Source organism: Notamacropus eugenii, chromosome 2 (genome assembly GCF_028372415.1).
Source record: "Notamacropus eugenii isolate mMacEug1 chromosome 2, mMacEug1.pri_v2, whole genome shotgun sequence".
Classification (NCBI taxonomy): Eukaryota; Metazoa; Chordata; class Mammalia; order Diprotodontia; family Macropodidae; genus Notamacropus; species Notamacropus eugenii.
In genome coordinates this window covers 483,615,996-483,621,859 of record NC_092873.1, presented here as the reverse complement: position 1 = coordinate 483,621,859, position 5,864 = coordinate 483,615,996, and the positions used below count along the sequence as shown (strand labels likewise).

The following is a 5,864-nucleotide window of genomic DNA, read 5'->3' as shown; positions in this document are numbered from 1 at the left end:
AAGGAGGAGGGGAGTGATCTGAGGTTCCCAACTTAAAGTTGGGAAATATTGTTCTATATACTACAATTCCTTCAACTAAGTTTCCCTGTACCCCAAGCACCTTTCCTTAGGAGCAGGAACTAGACATTATTAAATCTACCATGGTAACCCTTATAACCTAAACAATAAAGGAGAAGAGTATGTCCTCCCTAACTAGATCTTCAACATGCAAAGCATTTCCTAATATATGGCTTGTATGTGTTGTACAGTCAAAGATGTGACTGCTTCACTGGTAGAGTTGGTAGTTAACAGCTATAAGTGCTGTGCACTAAAATATCTTCTTCACCTGTTTGCCAGGTGCCTGAAATTCCCATAATTGGGCATTTGAGTCAAGGTTTTAGTTTGTATGAGTTGTGTCCTTTAAAATGGTACCAGGAATCCTTGAATTAGTTGAGTAGAGATTAGCTAATCAGTCATTTAGCAAGTTGTTGAAGCAAAGGGAGAAGAGGCAAGTAGGAAGAAAGAACTTGGGCCTGAATAGGGATGCTGGCTGCTCAAGAAGGGGGCATCAAAGGGAAGAGAAGAAGGGATGTAAAGAAGATACAGTACCCAGGGGCAGCCTTGAGTGTGGAACCTACCCCACTGCTTTGTGGAAATGTATTGCCTATGGCAGAAAGCCAGTCAGCCCACTGTTGAATGATCTGAATTAGAGTCCGAAAGCACCTGAGGTCATTCACTTCAACCTCTTCTTTTTACAGATGAGGTTTTACAGTGAGGTTAAGTGACTTGTCCAATGTCACATAAGGATTAAGTTTATTTATCAGGGTTGATTATCTAGAGAGGCAGTAACTAAATTATCTATTAAGTCTTCTTCTGAATGGGTAACCAATAAGGATTAATTGATATTGGACAAAATCAGTTATGCCTCATTTATTAGACTGACTGCTTGTCATTCTGATTTGGTTGATAGAGGATCAAAATTGCTAAATTTTGATCATGTCATTCATATAGATATAAATAATAAAGGCAACCCTAACATAATCATAGGACCATGTCTACATGTTACAACAGAATTAAAAAAAAAACTATCATCCATACAAATTTATTTAGCAAGGCACGCAGTCGCAGAAACAAATGAGGTCCAAGGTTCTCAATAATACAAGAACCTTGGTTTCTATATAGGAATATACAGTTGATAGGAGGGAAAAAACAGAATGAAGTGACTGAGACACTTGGTTTCTTATTTGTGGAGGGGATTGGGAGACACTGAGATGAGAGGGAGAGGGGTAGATTAGTGACATTCCTTAAGTTGAGTGACAGCTGGGAGGGAGAGTGACTTCTCCAAAATCAGGTGACGTTCATGAAGTTGAGACTTCATTCACAAAATGGTGGATAACGGGCAAAATGAAGTTATTCATGCTACTTTAATGTAACAGTTAAAAAATAACTAAGGGGAAAAACCTCAAATTATTTTTATTGACAATTAAGGATTCCCATATTAAGTAACTAACTCCATTTAGTTTAATTCAACAAATATTTTATTACATACAATATTTATCATACCAATAGTGAAAAGATAAAAATTGTTATTACCTCTAGTTTCTACTATATTGATTTCTGTTGTATTGATTCTACAATGTAATGTATTTTATGCTGTATTTATTTTTATAATTGAGTCTACATCTGTCTAAAACCACCTTTCTATGTCTTTGAGTTGTGCTTAGGAATTCGGATTTCCCTCTGACTTAGCTTAAAAGAAAAGTTATCTCTCATACTTATACCCCCTGAGATACTTCCTGGATATCTGTTAAGCCCAACAAGTTAACTTGTTATCCCTAAAAGATATGCAGTCTGCCTTGCCTGTTTTTGTTTAATTTAAGAGAGTTTTTAATCTCTTTCAAGGAGACAGCAAGTCTGGTAGTTTAGATCCCTAGCAAAGATAACAAGACATAGATGGGTCCCATGAATCAATCAAGCATTCTTTAATGACAGAGAGGACTGGTAATTAGTCCCATGTGGGTGCTAGCCTTCTCTCCTTGATATAACCAATTGTACTATTTTCCCTTTTTACCCAATTGTGTTCTTTGTTCTTTGGCACTTAGCAAAACTATATGAGGTTTAGTAAGCCATACCTTGTCAACTTTGGTTATTGAGAGATCATAGTTTACTGGGAACTGCTAGCATAACTAATAAATTGATCATGCTCAAACCATTGTCTCTCAGTTTACATTAATTTTCAAACATAACAATAACCATGATTTCATGACAGTGGGTGCTCCCTCTGATGTTGGCATTTGTAACTATTGAAAATTTCTCATCCTTCCTGATTCTTGCTCACACTTTCCATAAGTTCTCCATGGATGACCTGCCTAAATATCCTGGGAGTGTTCTGTATGGTTGTACTGGCCATCTTGCATCTTTGGTCTTTGTCTGCAGTGAGACATACTTATCCTTTTCCCATGACACATATACTTGATAATGTTTTTTCTTCTTTTTCTGCTTCCATTATTGACAACATGCTGTAATCTACTTATATCTACTATGTATCTAGCCATATCGGTTTGAATTACCTTCAATTCTGATTCTTTGTATATTGTTGCATTCAATGATTAACTACCATACAGCATCAGAGTTGAAAGACAAACTTTTGTGCTAGAGATCATTAAAAGAAGCAAACAAACAAAAAACCCTGGAGACATTCCCTAATGAAATCCAAACTATTTGTTCTTGTCAGTTTCTTTGTGTTGTTCTCTTCTAAAATCCATCCGATGAGAGTCAGACATGGAAGTAACCAGAGCAGTAGCTGCAGAGGAGAAGGAGGAGGAAGAGAAGGGAGGTGGTACTTTTGGCAGTCAGAAAGCAGAGCCAGAGAAGGGGGGAGAGAGAGCCTGGTTCTTAGAGATGGGGCCCTCCAGGAGACTAAGTGGTGGCACCCTGAATACTGAAGTATGGACTACAACCTTTCACTACATATGAATAAAAGCTAGTGGTTCTTGGCTGAGGAGCTGGTGGAAAATCTTCCCTGACTATAGTTTGTTCAAGGAATATTTGTTGAAAAATATGATCCTATGATAGAAGATTTACACAGACAGCAAATTGAAGTAGATACTCAACAGTGCATGCTTCAAATCTTGGACACTACAGGAATGGAACAGTTTATAGCAATGAGAGATTTGTATATGAAAATGGATAAGGCTTAGCAATTATCTATTCTATCACAGCACAATCAGCATTTAATAGTTTACAAGATCTTCCAGAACAGATACTTCAAGATAAAGACATTGATAAGATGCCGATGATTCTTGTTGGTAATAAGTGTGACTTGTAAAAGAATTGAAAGAGCTGTAGGAAAAGAGCAAGGACAGAACCTAATAAGACAATGGAACAACTATGCATTCTTAGATCTTCTCTATCAAAGATAATGTTGATGAGATTTTTATGACCTACTCGTGCAAATTAACAGAAAAACTCCTTTGCCTGGGAGGGCAAATAAATCATCAAGCCAATTGCTTTAATATATAGATGCCTTAAAGCTCTAACCAGATCTGAAGAACAATTGCCTAATTCAGAAAGGCCAACAGAATTTGAAGTTTATCAAACCTACCCAACATCATAAGTGGACTTTCCTATGGCAGTACCGTTTAAGAAGTGAATGAAAGCTGTTATATGAGTGTGTACATTCTAGTCACTTTGCAGTATCCCAAGAGATTTTTACTTATAATAGTCTGAGTATGCATTTGGTAAAACCAGAGGCTATATTCGGTATTATTGTGAAAGACATTGTTCATCTGTCAATGTTGTACATGTATGGAAATAGTGTCGCATGCTTTCTACTGGAGAGCACAATAATGCAAATCCTAAAAGTGTCACTATTATAACACTGTACTATAGAAGAAATCCAAAGAGTTCCTATATAGACTACTCCAGATGACTTTGCTTCTTCAATATTTGTAGCTTATTGTGATTTAAAATACTACAAGTTCATCATTATTATACAAAAAGACTTTGATTAACACAGTTATGTAGCTGGGGTGTTTTTAAGTTTTGAAAAACCTGAGGAGACAGCGATCTTGTTTTTAAAAAATAAGCTATTCCTCTCAGCATAATGTTTTAGACAAAAGATATTAACTTTCATATCCATTGGGAAGGCAATGTCCAGATTTTTCAATCATATATTGTGTGTTTCTCTTTTCTTTTGGCTGAGATGTTAAATGGTGGAAAAGTATTGTGTATATGAATGTGGGAAATCACTTTCATTATGTGTAATTGGTCACAGGGCCCAAGTTGCAATAACTAACTTTTTGTAGATTTATTCAATGATGCCCTATTACTTTGCATGGATTTAATGTTTGGGTGTAAAGGTGGTGTGTGTGTGCAAAAGAGATACATAGCATTTAAACTGACAAGTCTAGTTACAACTACTTTGAAATCACCAAATATAAACTAAAAGCCTCAATTAAAGTGGTACAATTTTGTATAACAGCATCAGTAGTTCAATAACTGGATTTCCTTGCAAGGGCTTACATTATAAAAATAATGTATATGTATATGTATATTAATTGACTAACTCAGTAGGTTGCTCATTCTTTTCTATTCTATGTCATGATCTGGACTGGCCATATGACTGAGCAAAACATAGCCTCTTTTATACTCCATTTTTCATCTACAAAATGGGGATAATAATTTCTTTGTTCAGTCATTTCAGTTTTGTCCTACTCTTGGAGACCCCATTTTGGGTTTTCTTTCCAAAAATACTAGAGTGGTATGTCATTTTCTTTTCTAGCTCATTTTACAGATGAGGAAACTGAGGCAAACAGGGTTAAGTGACTTTCCCACACTAGTGTCACACAACTTGTGTCTGAGATCAGATTTGAATTCAGATCTGTAACACCATTTGTCTAACCAGGTTGTTATGAGGCTCAAATGAGAGAGCATATAAACTGCTTTGTAAATCTTAATATTAGTAACTATCTGCCTTGTATATTTTTCAATTTATTCTTTTTTCTGTAAATGTCTTATTTTCTCCATCATATATGAGATGTTTGAGGTCATGGTATTTCAGACATGGTTTTCATTTTGGAATCTTTAATATCTAGGACAGTGCATGGCATTTACTAAATGTTTGATTACTCGATGCATGACATGAGGAAAAATTGAAAGAAACCTCATAGCATATTGAGTAAGGGAGATTTCTTCCATTATATAAGGAAGGAAAAATATTCTTACTCTTGTGTTATTGGGAAACTTGAGAGTTGTGTCCCAGCATATCTGGAGGAACATGCCTTAAAATGGTTGTGCTTTTATATTGCCTATGTCAGACCAATTTATCTGTACCTCCTCTAAATTTGAAGATTTTATTTTTAGTATGTATTTGCTGATTTTCTCATTTTTAAATTTTCATTCCAACCATAAATAATTTATTTGTTAATTTAGGCTTTTTAATATTTTTAATTTTAATATTATTTTCCTTTGAGGACTGCTTCTGTTGCATCCTAGGAATTTTAGTGTGTCATCTTATCATCATCACTCTCTTTAGGTCTGTTTCATTTCCTTTTATTCCCTGTATTATTTCTATTTTTATTGTGTTTTGTTTTATAAGGGATGTTTTTTATTGCATTATTATGTATAAATTTAGAACCCTGCTTTTTCACAAGTGTTTGTAATGTCTCACATATGTTTGTGATGTTCTATTTGTATCAAAATTGCTCCTGAGAAATATGTGCATTCTATAATGTTCTCATTCAGAAGATACTATGACTCTTTCATAGTTCCAAATTCTCCAAGCTTGTTCAGTTCTATATTTTCTGTCTTATTAATATTTCTGTTAGATTTCTCCAGCTTTGACAAGCTTGCAATTCAATTGTTTCTTTTCTTTGTGATGCAGA

At 35.0% G+C, this 5,864-nt stretch overlaps 1 pseudogene; it reads left to right on the top strand.

Moving 5' to 3' along the window:
- The first annotated feature begins 522 nt into the window (after positions 1–522).
- LOC140523205 (ras-related protein Rap-1b-like) lies at positions 523–3,494 on the top strand (annotated as a pseudogene).
- Positions 3,495–5,864: the final 2,370 nt, after the last annotated feature.